Genomic DNA, 15,158 nt, shown 5'->3' with positions numbered 1-15,158 from the left:
CGCCGGTTCACCACCTTCTATTGGCTGGAACTTGGGTTTTAACCAATCAAAACCATTCACGGCGACAAATTCGGCTTCATCGTCGATCAGGCCGACGGGGTCAACTTCCGGGGCAAATGTGTCTTCTTTTACAGGTGGAATCAAATCTGTTACCTTGTACGAAGGAGTGGCCATCTTATTTTCAGCATCAAAACCCGGCTGGTATTTGTCAATATTGGTGTCATCTCCCAGGGTAGTTGCCTGAGGGCGGACTCCGCGCACACAGGCCATGAAGTTATCCTGCCCAAAAGGAGAACCATCTTCCTTCATAGTGGGATAGCCTCTGGCCACGTCCACAGGGTCTAGGTCTGGCACCCAAGCCTTGGAGCGACTCAGGGCAGTCAAAGCTCCGGCTCACGTGCAGGAGCGTTTCACTTCTTGAAACCTGGCAGGCAGGATTGACAGTTTCTTCAAGACGTCGCTGAGCCGGTTGGGTCCTTGATTGACAGGACAGATGGCGGCAAGAGCCCGCTGTGCACCAATATATAGTTGTTCTACCAAAGTATACACTGCCTTCTGTTTAATCAAAGGGTCTTGTCTTAGATTTTTGCTTCGAGGGCCTGCACATATTTTAAACACAAAGTCAGCTGGCGGTTTATACTCCGGATCAGCAGAAAGCACACAAAGTTAAAGTTGGACGTCTTACCAAAGATGGCAGCCACCATTTGAGACACCCAGCCCTTTAACATGTTCAGCTCTATTGAAATCTCTTCAAGGGCTGTTTTGGCCTTCTCAGTACGTTGGGTCAGAAGCGTTTTTCCTCTTCCCAAGTTTTCTTCTTGGCAAGGAAGCTGGTTTTTAAATTTTCCGTTTCAGAGAGACTTATTTGCAGTTTGGAGTTAGCAGATTTGATTTCTGTTTCCTGACTCGCTAGCCGGGTCTTAGCATCAGTCAATTGCGAGTTCAATTCAGATAAGGAATTCTGCAAAACATTCAGGTGAGTCAAGATTTTGTTTCAAGTTCAAAGAGCAAGATTCAAGTCTCAAGTACTTTACAAAAAACCACTTGACACTTGGGGGCTAATGTATGCCAAATCAAATTTTTATGACTCTAAAGACATACTTTAAGTCCCAAGTACCTTACAAAGTAACAGCACTTGGCACTTGGGGGCTAATGTATGTGGTTCAGCAAGTTTCTCAAGGTTAAGCCGGAGTATTAAGTCCTTTGAATACGATACCAAAAAATTTAAAGTACCGGTTCATTTATGATCAAAATGAACCGGCCCTTGGGGACTACAGGTGAAGCTTTATTCTATTGAATTCAAGACAAGTTTCAAAGGTAAAGGTTTCGGTCTATATTTTAAAGTCTACAGATCATTCCATTTCTCTCATAAATCTGAAGACTTGGGGGCTGAAGGAATATAGATAAGCCGGAAGAACGTACCTCGGATTTCAACTGCAGCTGTTTGACCATTTCAATCTCAGAGTCGCGACTGAAGTGTACATGGCTAAGATAGCCGGATAGAATATCATTGGCATTTAGATGGTCATAGTTGGCAACGTCAAAGCGAACTTTCTGCCTCTCCAATGCCTCTTGTTTTGCAGTACACCGAGCCAGCACGGTTGGATTCCCTGGTTTAATAAAGCGGCTCCCGGTGATCTGAACGTCTTGTGCAAACGGTGATGGCGGTTTGGCTGAGCTTGATGGTCTAGTAGCAGAAGGGTTCAAAGTGGTCTCATCAAACGACGGCTCGGGAGGATTTGCTTCTACATCAACAGGCGGGTCTGCTGGAGCATCAATTAATGGAGAAGATGGCCTGGCCGGGTCAGATGCATGCACTGGCGGGTCTTCCACCGGTTTATCTACCTTCGCTTTCTTGGATTTAGCTTGGCCACTAATAAAAGTGTTGCAAGATCATCAGTATAAAGATACAATTTGAACAACCCGGAAAATATGAGGATTTTTCATTACCCAGGGGTAGTCTTGAAGGCCGGAAATTGCGTTTGCGATGAGTCACCAGAAGAGCGAGACACCTCCTGAAAGGATAAAATAGAGTTAAAAGTAATACAAGGAGGAGGATCCAGTAAAAGGAGTTAAAGACAGAAAGAAGTAAACCTCATTCGGACGCTTCTGAGGAGTTTTTTGAAGAACGACAGCCGGCTCATCTTCAGTCCAAGCTTGACGGAGGCTTTCATGTTGCTGCTTTTTCAAACGAAAGTTGGGATCCAAGTGAGCTAAAGGGTTATAAAACCTTACTTTACGGATCACTCGTCAAACTTTTTGTCTTGGCAAGGGCTCTGAGTCGGAGGAAATGATAGTTAACTCTGCTTCCACAACTTGATTGGCCCCAGTGTCATCCTGGTAATGATCAGTGTCAATAAGTTTGTTAAAAAATTGGCCAAGGCAATCAAGGGCTACCTCCGAGTCAGATGTATCATCAAGCTTCATCAAATCTTCAGCAGTACTCTTTTTCTTCTTTTTCGACCTCCGGGTCGTTTTCTTGGCATTTATAGCGGCGGTTTTCTCTTTCTTGGCCGCCTCATGGTCATACTTAACTTTCCAGAAGTCAGAGTTGGCCTGCAGACAGGTAAAAACAAGGTAAAGAGTCAGGCAAGTATTAAAACAATACGGCTGAAAAAATACAAAAGAGAGAAATAATGACATCCTTACTTCTGGCACCGGGTTAAGCTGGCAGAAGGGGTTTAACCTGACGACACTGCAATCTTCATATTTCCCGTTCACCTGAAGAGTTGACATTGAGACAATATCTTCTTCTGTCAATTGAACGGGGCTGTGACGAAGAGAGTCATCCGGGCCTCCACCATACTCATACATCAGTTTTGACCGGTGGCTCAAAGGGATGACCCGCCATGAGATCCAGCAGCGGGTCAGATCAACTCCAGTTAACCTGTTCCCCAACAGAGCGTTGATCCTTTTGATAGATGCTATCAGCCTCTTGCGTTCAGCGACGGTAAGTTTATCAGGAGGCGCGAACTTGGAGTCGAGACGATCGGGGCGATAACCCGGCAGTGGCTTCTCGTTTGCTGGTGAAATGTCCTGGTAGTAGAACCAAGTCTGGTTCCAGTCCTTTGGGTGACTTGGTAAGACAATGAGGGGGAAGACGGCACCCTGGCGGCGCTGAATCGATATGCCTCCGAGCTCTAATCTAAGGCCGTTGGTGCACTCGTTCAGCCGGTTTAGATAAAAATATTCTCTAAACAACTCCACGGTCGGCTCTGGTTGAAGATATACCTCACAGAGCACTTGGAAGTTATAGATGTTAGATATGGAGTTGGGCCAGATATCTTGAGGGTGGAGCTTGAAAAAGTGGAGGACCTCTCTAAAGAACTTTGAGCCGGGCGGTGAGAAGCCACGGTTCATGTGGTCAGTAAAAACGATCACCTCACCGTCTCTTGGATTGGGTCGTTCTTCCTTCGGGTCAGGGGCACGGTAAGACATGACAGTTTTCGTTGGCAGAAATGCTATGGTGAAGAACTCCTTTAAATGTTCCTCAGTTATGGTTGAGGGTACCCAGTTATAGATGGTTGGTGTTTTGGACGGCACGATGTGCAAGGAACTGAAAAGAAAAGCAACATGCCGGTTCAGTTTAACGGTGAGATTAACAGTTAAGGGATGAAGATGCAAAACAAGTAATGGCGGCTTATGTTGAGGGATAATGACATATAAAGGGAAATTAAGACGGCATGATAAGCCGCCATGACTACGGATATTTGAAGAAGGCAAATTCAGCTAAGTATTGAGACAAACAAGTTTCCTACGTTGCTTGGTATTATTCCAGATCAAAATGCTTGTTCAAAATGAAAACAACTCTAGACCTAAAAAGTTCAGTAAAGAGGAGTCGGTAAGTTCTGAAGCAGCCTTTTTAATCAGAGAAAGAGATCTGTGGGTCAAGAAGAGGTACAAAAATACTACCGCGCGAGCATATATATGACTTTTTGGATCAGAAAAAGCTGGCGGTGGAAGAACTATGATGGGCTACGAAGAACACGCAGGAGCTTGGAAACCCTAATGCAGATCTGAGAAACAAAGGAAAGCAAACTTACGGTTGCAGGTCTATTGCGGAGGTCACCGTGGTTTCTCTGATCGGTTCAGGTTGATGCAGCGGCCAAAGTCGACGGAGACGGAGATGAGGCGCGGCGGTGGCAGAACTCGAGCAGCAGAGGGTTTGCGCGAGGAAGAAGATGGAGCGAGAGAGGAGAATGAGAAGGCCGAGGCATGCCTATTTATAAGGAAAAGATGCGAACAGAAGGGCGTGAAAATCAAGGGAGAGCCAAATAATGGTTATCCAGCTATACAGGCGCCTCGATTTTCGGGAAGCATTAAAGATAAAAGATCCGTTGGAAGATGACGTCATGAAATTTTTTGTGTTTTCAAGAAATGACGTCACGGTGGGTTACAAGAAAATTTCAACGAAGATAAGAAGATGGATTTTTGTCTAAGTATTGAAGATTGACAAAGAACGAAGTTCAAAGTCAACCTGGGGCCTAATGTTGGGGATATTACTATCGGTTATGACCCACCCAGGAGGGGCCGGATCAGCCCCAATGGCGGGTTACACAAGAAGCCCAGTAAACATTCAAGATTGTAGTTTATTAAGTCTTATAGAAGGCCCAAAGGCCTGAAGACGGTTTAAGGCCTGATATTGTGAACCGCCGTATATAAGGAAAGACTTGTAAAGAAAGGCATGTAAAGGAAGTCACCGAGATGGACACAATTATGAGGCGGCCGGGACTCTGTAGGCCACTAGGCATCAACCCATGTATATAAGGGGATGACCCGGTGGCGGCTTAGGGCAAGAAACAACAAGTCGATAACCAAGCCGGCGAGTTGAGCCTCTTCGTGATCGAAACCCCAGCAATACCAATCCCAACTAGACGTAGGCTTTTACCTTCATCGTAGGGGATCGAACTAGTATAAAACCCTCTCGTGTCCTTTGTCCCGATTAACCCCTTTAAGCTTCCTAGTGCGATGGCCCTACGACTAAGTCCTTGCTCTAGGACATATGTCGTGACAATTCCACGACAAACTGTGTCGAGGCAACAGACGCTGACGATTGGCTCATGGATATCTGCAAACATTTTGAGTGTAGCAACATCAGGCCTGAGGACTTTGTCAAATTTGCTTCGTTCCAACTCAAAGACCAAGCTGCTGAGTGGTATCAACAATACAAAGATTCCAGAGGAGGTCGTGTGATTACCTGGGATGATTTCCGCCAAGACTTCAAAGCTCACCACATTCCTCAGAGTGTTGTTGAGAGTAAGCGTGAGGAGTTCCGCAATCTGAAGCAAGGCAGCTTGTCTGTTTACCAATACAACATCATGTTCCAGAGGCTCGCTCGCTTCGCCAAGCAAGACGTCCCTGACGAGAAGAGCATGATTTATCAATTCAGAGGTGGCCTCAGAGAAGATCTGCAACTAGCTCTTGTGCTTTTTGAGCCGACAAAGTATGATGAGTTCTACAACATGGCACTAAAGCAAGAGGCTGCTCAGCTCAAGTGCGATGCTTCTAAGAAGAGAGTCAGGGATGCAACTCCTTCTTCTTCAACTCAAGTGGCAGCTAAGCAGGAAAAGTACTGGTTGCCTCCTCCTCCTCTGTTCTGTCAGCCTTATCAGTAGAAGAGCAAAGGTGGCAATGGATCCTCCTACCCACCCAACCCAGGCTTTCAGAACAAAGCTTCATCTCATGCTCCAAGGTCAAGTGCTCCGTATCACCGGCCGCTCTCAGAGGTTACGTGCAACAAGTGTCAGCAGAAGGGTCACTATGCAAACAAATGCTTCAACCAGAGGCGTCTTCTGCCTCCTCCTCCTGTGAGATCTACCAGCAATGTAGTGGTCAAGCATAATCCCAAGCATGTCAAGGTTAACATGATGAACGCAGCTCAGGTAGAGGACTCGTCATAAGTGATCATGGGTAACCTTCCAATTAACTCTATTCTGGCAAAAGTTCTTTTTGATACTCCTGCATCGCATTGTTTCATTTCTAAACCTTTTGCATCAAAGTATGAGTGTGATTATCAACATTTGCCAAGAACTTTATCAATTGTGTCCCCGGGCAAGCAAATGTCAGCTAATATCTGCGTCCCGAATGTTTCTATCAAGATGGGTGACTACGAATTTCTAGCTTCTCCTATTGTTCTTGGTGACTCGGATATTGATCTAATTCTCGGCATGTACTGGCTTTCTAAGCACAAGGCTCAACTTGATTGTGCTGCCAGGCAGATTCAATTGACACACTCGTCTGAGGATGTGATCGTCTTTGCCGCTCATGATGATACCATTCGACTGTTTTCTCTCAATGAGAAGGGCGAGCTGAATGCCATCTCTCAGATTTCAGTCGTTTGTGAATATCAAGATGTCTTTCCAGAAGAGCTTCCAGGAATGCCTCCTCACCGGCCAGTTGAATTCTTCATTGATCTCGAGCCTGGCACGGAACCTGTTTGCAAACGTCCTTACAAGCTTGGACCATAAGAGTTGAAGGAGCTGAAGAAACAACTCAATATTCAATAGCGTATGGGTCTGATCCTACCGAGTTCTTCTCCATGGGGTTGTGGTGTTCTTTTTGTCAAGAAGAAGGATGGCATGGACCGACTTTGTGTCGACTACTGTCTATTGAACAAGAAGACCATAAAGAACAAGTACCCACTTCCCAACATCAACGAGCTTTTCAAACAACTCAAAGGTGCTCAAGTATTCTCCAAGCTTGACCTCCGCATGGGCTATCATCAGATTCGCATTCGTGAACAAGATATCCCCAAGACAGCATTCAGAACAAGCTATGGTTCTTATGAATACACTAGCATGTCTTTCGGACTTATCAACGCTCCTCCAACATTCTCTCGCATGATGAACTTCATCTTCAACCCTTACACAAATGACTTCGTCTTGGTCTATCTCGATGACATTTTGTTCTTTTCCAAGAACAAGGAGGATCATGCCAAGCACTTGAGATTGGTGCTGGACAAACTCAAAGAACATCAATTCTACGCGAATTTTTCAAAGTGCGAGTTTGGGCTCGATGAGGTTCTCTACCTTCGGCATATCATCTCCGCCAAGGGCATAGCTGTTAACCCTGAGAAGGTGTCTACAATTGTGAATTGGGAACCGCCTCAGAATGTGAAGCAGCTCCGCAACTTTCTTGGGCTCGCAAGCTATTGTCGAAGATTCTTTGAGAATTTCTCTTAGATCGCGAAGCCTCTTTCCAACCTTCTCCAGAAGCATGTGAAGTATGTCTGGACGCCTGAATGTGACATCGCTTTCAACACCCTCAAAGAGAAATTAGTCACAGCTCCAGTTCTGACTCCTCCTGATGAATCCAAACCATTTGAGGTTTTCTGTTATGTTTCCCTGCAAGGTCTCGGTGTTGTGTTAATGCAAGAGAAGAAAGTTGTGGCCTATACCTCTCGCCAGTTGAAGCCCAACGAAAAGAATTTCCCCACTCATGACCTCGAGCTGGCGGCAGTTGTCCATGCTCTTTTAACATGGAGACATCTCTTGTTGGGAAGAAAAGTGGACATCTTCACTGATCATAAGAGTCTCAAGTACATCTTCACTCATCCCAACCTCAACCTTAGGCAGACTCGTTGGGTCGAAATGATTCAAGAGTATAATCCGAGTATTGAATATACTCCAGGCAAGGCCAATGTCATTGCTGACGCTTTGAGTAGGAAGGCTTACTGCAACAGTTTGATTCTCAAGCCCTTCCAACCGGATCTTTGTGAAGCTTTCCGCAAACTTAATCTCCAAGTTGTTCCTCAAGGATTCCTTGCCAACATCCAAGTCTCTCCTACTTTGGAAGATCAGATTCGTGAGGCTCAACTTCTTGATGCAATGGTGAAGAAGGTGAAGATTGGTATTGCCAAGAGCCAACCCAAGTACAAGTGCTATCGCCTTGATGACAAAGATACTCTTTTCTTCGAGGATCAAATTGTTGTTCCTAAAGGTGACCTTCGTAAAGTCATTGTGAACGAGGCTCACAATTCACTCATATCTATTCATCCTAGAAGTACAAATATGTACCATGACCTCAAGCAGTCGTATTGGTGGACTCGAATGAAGCGCGAGATTGCTCAGTTCGTGAATGAATGTGATGTTTGCAGAAGAGTGAAAGCAGAACACCAACGGCCACCTGGTCTCCTCCAACCTCTTGCCTTTCCAGAATGGAAGTTTGAACATATTGAGATGGACTTCGTGACTGGATTTCCCAAGTCCAAGCGTGGCAATGATGCTATCTTTGTTGTCATCGACAAGCTCACTAAAGTGGCTCATTTTCTTCCTATCAAAGAATCTATCACAGCAGCTCAGTTGGCAGAGCTATATACCTCCAGGATTGTCTCTCTGCATGGCATTCCGCAGTTGATATCTTCAGATTGTGGAAGCATTTTTACCTCTAAGTTCTGGGATTCCTTTCAGAAGGCTATGGGCACCAACATTCGCTTCAGCACAGCCTTTCATCCTCAAACTAGTGGCCAAGTCGAGCGAGTAAATCAAATACTTGAAGATATGCTCAGGGCATGTGTCATTTCTTTTGGTATGAAGTGGGAAGATTTTCTTCCATATGTTGAGTTCTCCTACAACAACAGCTTCCAAGCGAGTTCGGGCAAGGCCCCATTTGAGATTCTCTATGGCAGAAAGTGCCGTACTCCTCTTAACTGGTCAGAGACCGGTGAACGCCATCTTCTTGGCAATGACTTAATCATAGAGGCTGAAGAAATGTGCAAAGTCATTCGTGAAAATCTCAAAGCCGCGCAATCGCGCCAGAAGAGTTACTATGATAGCAAGCATCATGACTTGGCTTTCGAGATCGGAGACCATGTCTACCTCCACGTCTCTCCAATGAAAGGTACTCGTCGCTTCGGTATCAAAGGGAAGCTTGCCCCTAGATATGTGGGTCCTTTCAAGATCATTGGCAAAAGAGGCGACCTCGCCTATCAACTTGAACTTCCATCCAACTTTGCAAATGTGCACGACGTGTTTCACGTCTCTCAGCTTCGCAAGTGTTTCAAGACTCCTGACCGCACCATCAACTTCAAAGAGATTGATCTCCAAGAAGACCTGTCTTATCATGAGCATCCCGTTGCTATTCTTGAAGAAACTGATCGCAAGACTCGCAACAAGTCTATCAAATTCCTGAAAGTGAAGTGGTCACATCATTCCGACCGAGAAGCCACCTGGGAACGCGAGGACCACCTCCGTTCCGAATATCCGGAGTTTTTCCAGTCCTAGATCTCGGGACAAGATCCTTTCGTAGTGGTGGAGTGTTGTAACGCCCCGTATGTAACTTGCCATATTTGTATTCCAACTCTTGCCATTTTTGGCACTAAGTTATGATATTCCCTCGTGGTTGGGTTTTGTCTTTGTTTTGCATTTTGTCCATGTCATGCATCTCATATCATGTCATCAGGTGCATCGCATTTTCATACGTGTTCGTCTCATGCATCCGAGCATTTTCCCCGTTGTCCGTTTTGCATTCCGGCACTCCTACGTCCTCCGGCATCCCCTTTTGCTTATTTTCGGGTGAGGGTGTTACGTTCTCGGATTGGACCGAGAGTTGCCAAGCGGCCTTGCCACACCACCGGTAGACCGCATGTCAAGTTTCGTGCCATTTGGACTTCGTTTGATACTCCAACGGTTAACCGAGGAACCGTAAAGGCCTCGTGTGTGTTGCAGCCCAACACCCCTCCAAAGTGGCCCAAAACCAATCCAAACCCCCTCCATCCTATCGCGTGGCCAAAAACCGCACTCCATTTGGACTCTCCTAGCTCCCAAAATCTATAAATATGTCCTCTTCCCCAAAATTTTCGTCCCAAACCCTAGATCCAACCTCCACTACGCCGCCGGACGTGTTCGCTCCGGTCGGACGCGTCCGCCACCAACAACCTCCTCCAATCGCCGCCTTCCACGTCATCAGGCCGAGCCCCACTTCGCCGCCTCCGCCGCGCGGCCCGTCCAGCCCGCAGCCGGCCCCCGCGGCCAGATCGGGCCCGTCGCCGCCCGTGCGCCGCCCGCGTGCCTGCTCTCCTCCTCGCCGCCCGGCGCCGCCGCGGCATCACCGCGCCGCCAGCGCCGACCACCGTCGAAGCCGGCGTACCCCGCCGCCCGAGGCTGCCGCCCGCACCTTCCCCGGTCCTGGCCGCGTTAGCTCCGGCCCCGCGCCTCCTCCAGTGAGCTCCACCGCCTCCTTCTTCTACTCCGACAACGAGCTCTGACGAGAACTCCGGTGGGCCTCGGTTCCCGCGCCAGATCTGGATCGGGCAAACCCTCGGTTGATTTTGCCTAAGTCCTTTTTTCTGCATATTTGTTTAGGCATGTTCATCGCACCATATTTCATCATCTGTAGCTCCGTTTTGCGTGCGCGATATATCAAATTGTTCATTAGGATGTCCTCTTCATTTTGTTCCATTGCACCATGCTTGTTTGAGTCCATATTGATGCCTAAAATGTTGTTGCAAGAGTGCTATAGAATGTTATTTTCTGTTTCTTAACAGATTATGGACATTTGTCATTTTTGCCATGATTTTTGTGTGCCTCCTAAGAACTTGAGCCCTACATGTGTTTTGGGCTATGCCATGCCATCTTTACAGGGGTGTATGCCATATATTTTTGTGATCAATGTGGTGACTAGCACAAGCATGCAAAGTAGCTCTCATGATGTTGCTGATTTCAGGGACTTAGAATTCTTCTAAGTCATTTCCCTAATGTTATTTTTATGCCATGTATTCATGTTGCTACAGAGTGATCCATGCCTCTTTTGAGCATGTTATGTAAGGATGATTTTGAGATATTGTTATGTTCTATCCATCCATGTCTTTGTTTGCAATTATGGAGTACCCTAGCATGACTCAATCTTGCTCTACTTTTGCTATAAAATGTTCCTGGCAGATTGTTTACGTGTTAATCAATTTTTGCCAAGGTTGTTGTAGTTGATCCATGCATGCTATGAACTTGTTCTTGCTTTGGTTAGCTTCTTGAGCATGTCTTCTTGCTGGGTGTATGCTTAGTTTGTCATGCAATGCCTTGTGGTGAGTGCATCGAGCTCGCAAACATGCCTACGTAACTCTGTTTTTGCCATGTCCAGTTTTCTGCTAAGTCTGAATCTGTTAACGAAACTTGCTATGTTTACATGTGTGCCATCATATTTTCTGATCCCTTTTGGCTTATGGTCAGTAAGGGACTTTTGTTATATACTTGGAGTAGTTTAATGCCATGCCTTGCTTTGCCATGATATGTTCCTGTAGCATGCTGTTAGCTTGCTCTAAACATTGCTTCCTGATGTTAATTCCTGACATGTTATTTTCACTAAGTCTATGAACCTGATATCTTTTGCACTTTTGCCATGCTTGTTTGAACCTGCTATTGTGTGATTTAGCCGTAGCTCAGTGTTCATCTTTTGTCAAGCATCTTGAGCGGATCACTGCCATGTGCTTTGTTGCTATGTTAGAGTGTAGTAGCTTAGTTTTTGTTGCATTTTAGATGGCATCGTGCTATTAATCGCAGAATCGTGCCATTTGCAAACCGTGCATTCGATTCTGGTTATCTTTATATCGACTAGCACAGATGCCCGTGCATTGCAATGGGAGTAACTTTTGGTGTGGATTCAAATTTAGCGAGAATTGTTCGATTTTGTTCATTTCACCAACTTACTCGGTGCGCACCTTCTTCTAGTCAACTTTGACAAATCCCCCCTTCTTCTGCGCAACTGTGACAAATTATATATCTATATCGATAGAGGAAGGTAAAAAAATTGAAAAAAAATCCAGTTCACTCCATATCTTAAAAAGTCACAAATATGGTTTCTCACCCCGCGAAAAAAGGCTACTTTCCTCTCTAATTATTGTTGTTGTGATAGTGTAAACATAATGTAATTGTCGTCGTGTCTGCCAGAGTTTCACTAAACGGAAAAAAAAGAAAATTAGCTAAAATCTGGAACCGAGGAAGAAAATTATGGAACTTAGAAACTTTTGTTCAAAATTGTACAATAAAAAATCTTGATTTTATCTAAAAATTAGATTAATAACAGAAAGTACAAGTATAAAATAAAATAATTTAATGTTGGATTTCCTACTAATTAATCTTATGACATGCATATATATGCCGGCTTTTTAAGTAGGAAGGCAATCAGCAACAATAATTATCCCCACGTGCATGTTGCTTTTTTTAGATCTGCATCTCTGCTTTTAAGTAGGAAAGCAATCAAGCTACACTAATTAAATCATTGCCTTCCCGTGGAGTCAACTTCTTATTGCCTTTTTTTCTTGGCGTTATTCCTTCCTTTCTTGTCTTTCTAAATGCCGGTAATCATTTATTTCTTAGATTCTCGGGGCAGCTATGCTTATTTTTCAATAAATTCATAACCTAACACATTCACGGCTTTAGCCCAGTCGGTTGTGCATGTTGAGATGAAACAGCAGGTCATGAGTTCGCTCCCCATGAAAATCAACTAATTTTTGCGCTGCGCTCCTCTACAATCTCAGCCCATATGCAAGGGCAAAGTCGTTGCTCACAATCTAGGCCCATGTGGGGCAAATCCCATGACAATAGGAAAACATACAAGAAATTCATAACCCAACACATGCATGGCTTTAGCCCAGTCGGTTTTGCACGTTGAGATGAAAATAGCAGGTCGTGAGTTTGATCCCCATGAAAATCAACTAATTTTTGCGCTGCGCTATCGTTGCTCACAATCTCGGCCCATGTGGGGCAAATCCCATGACGGTAGGAAAATGTAATTTATTGAATCTATACCGATGGCAACATTAGTACCACCTCGTGTGTATGTCTTAAATTCAAACTGAAAGCGTAAATTTATAGAAAGAAAGCGTATTGTGATGGTGAACCCACTTAGTCAATCCGTGCTTTATTATTAGGGATAGATTTCGACCGAAATCAACTCATCTTTCCAGCGGCGCACTTGGTTTGCCAAGTTGAGGCCTGGTTCAATCTTTTCATTGTGGAGCACACATATGCATTGCATCTTACATCCCACATATCAGGCCATGTTTTGCATCATGTTGCTTGTGCATTGCATCGTGGTTGATTGTGTTTCCCTTTCTTGTGTTCTTGCTTTGGGTAGAGCCGGGAGACGAGTCCGTGATCGAGGAACCCGTTGAGTACGCTTACGAGGATCAAGATTACGTCAACTCGGAGAACTTTGCAGGCAAGATGACCATACCCTCGAAATCACTTCTATCTTTGCTTGCTAGTTGCTCGCTCTATTGCTATGCCTATGCCGCGATACCTACCACTTGCTATATCATGCCTCCCATACTGCCATGTCAAGCCTCTAACCCACCTTGTCCTAGCAAACCGTTGTTTGGCTATGTTACCGCTTTGCTCAGCCCCTCTTATAGCGTTGCTAGTTGCAGGTGAAGATTGGAGTTTGTTCCTTATTGGAACATGTTTATTGTTGGGATATCATTATTATATCTTGTTTACTTTAATGCATCTATATACTTGGTAAAGGGCGGAAGGCTCGGCCTTATGCCTGGTGTTTTGTTCCACTCTTGCCGCCCTAGTTTTCCGTCATACCGGTGTTATGTTCCTTGATTTTGCGTTCCTTACGCGGTTGGGTTATAATGGGAACCCCTTGACAGTTCGCCTTGAATAAAACTCCTCCAGCAAGGCCCAACCTTGGTTTTACCATTTGCCACCTAAGCCTTTTTTCCCTTGGGTTCCGCGGACTCAAGGGTCATCTTTATTTTAACCCCCGGGCCAGTGCTCCTCTGAGTGTTGGTCCAAACTAGAGTCCTTTGCAGCGCCCCCTCGGGGAAACTCGAGGTTTGGTTTTAGTTGTACGGAGCGCTCATCCGGTGTGCCCTGAGAACGAGATATGTGCAGCTCCTATCAGGATTTGTCGGCACATTCGGGCAGCTTTGCTGGTCTTGTTTTACCATTGTTGAGATGTCTTGTAACCGGGATTCCGAGTCTGATCGGGCCGTCCTGGGAGAAGGAATATCCTTCGTTGACCGTGAGAGCTTGTGATGGGTTAAGTTGGGACACCCGTTCAGGGATTTGAACTTTCGAAAGACGTGCCCGCGGTTATGGGCAGATGGGAATTTGTTAATATCCGGTTGTAGAAAACATGACACTTAACTTAATTAAAATGTATCAACAACGTGTGTAGCCGTGATGGTCTCTTTTCGGTGGAGTCCGGGAAGAGAACACGGTCTCGTGTTATGCTTGAAAGTAAGTAGTTCTAGGATCACTTCTTGATCATAGATTCTCGACCGTGCTTTGGCCTTCTCTTCTCGCTCTCATTTGTGTATGTTAGCCACCATATATGCTAGTGCTTGCTGTAGCTCCACCTCACTACTTTTTCCTTCCATAAGCTTAAATAATATTGATCGCGAGGGTGTGAGATTGTTGAGTCCCCATGACTCACAGATTACTTCCAAAACCAGATGCAGGTGTCGATGATGTCATTCCAGGGGATGCAACCGAACTCAAGTGGGAGTTCGATGAGGACTCAGGACGTTACTACGTTTCCTTTCCAGACGATCAATAGTGGAGCCCAGTTGGGGCGATCGGGGATCTTATGCATTTGGGGTTGTCTTTATTTTGGTTCCGTACTCAGACCTTGATTGTATCTGGATGATGTAATGCTATATTTATGTATTGTGTGAAGTGGCGATTGTAAGCCAACTCTGTATCTCCTTCTTATTCAGTACATGGGATGTGTAAAGATTACCCCTCTTGCGCCATGCCTACAATGCGGTTATGCCTCTAAGTCGTGCCCCGACACATGGGAGATATAGCCGCATCATGGGTGTTACAGATGACCGAGCCAGAGGGAATTCAACTAGGGGAGTTGCAGGGGTTGCAACGGTGTTTCGAGTAGTTGTGGTCCGAATGCTGCGAAAATATAATCTAAACCGACCGGAATAAATGCCTACACAAATTAATCCAAGGTCGGAGTGCCCCTCGCAATGTAAATAGCTCCGGCTTTGCGAGGGATGGAGAGGTAGCTTCAATGTGTGGAAGATACGACGTGAGAAAGCGAGGTCAATCGAGAGATATATAGATAGAGAGACAAAGTGAGTGTGGTCCGACATTCATTGAACAAATATATATGCTGTGGAGAGATATTGTCTGATTGAGCTTTTGGCAAGGGTGAGGGCTGTAAGATAGAGCTTGAGAGATGATCCAGTCACAGACGTGTAGATA

The sequence above is a fragment of the Triticum urartu genome, chromosome 4A (genome assembly GCF_056163025.1).
Source record: "Triticum urartu cultivar PI428250 chromosome 4A, HENAU_Tu73, whole genome shotgun sequence".
NCBI classification, from domain to species: Eukaryota; Viridiplantae; Streptophyta; class Magnoliopsida; order Poales; family Poaceae; genus Triticum; species Triticum urartu.
Note: the sequence above shows the minus strand (reverse complement) of the source record.